The sequence below is a fragment of the Penaeus monodon genome, chromosome 27 (genome assembly GCF_015228065.2).
Source record: "Penaeus monodon isolate SGIC_2016 chromosome 27, NSTDA_Pmon_1, whole genome shotgun sequence".
Taxonomy (NCBI): domain Eukaryota; kingdom Metazoa; phylum Arthropoda; class Malacostraca; order Decapoda; family Penaeidae; genus Penaeus; species Penaeus monodon.
In genome coordinates, this window is record NC_051412.1 from 29,139,259 (window position 1) to 29,139,646 (window position 388).

Consider the following 388-nt stretch of genomic DNA (forward strand, 5'->3'; position numbering starts at 1 on the left):
GTTTATTACTCTATATTTTCGACAGGTAAAGCAACCTTAGAACAATATTTCTAAATAGGAATAACCGTCAAATTTTGTAGTGTGTGAAGGGTCATAGAAAACGTTGTTATAAATATAAGATATATGAAGGAATTAAATTGGAATAGCTCGGAAAAGATTTAAATATACACATACACATGTATGGTCTTCTAAGAGAAAATGAGCCGAGGTCCACCAAACAGGGGCCACCATCATGGTTTGCTGGCGAAATTTTTAGAACAAAAGTTTTTGGGTTTGGGGTGCATATAATAAGAAAGACGAATTTCTATATAAACCTTTAACCAATATTTTTAGATATCATAAGATACTGTGTATGAATGAAATTGAAACAAAATGAAACAAAACTAAA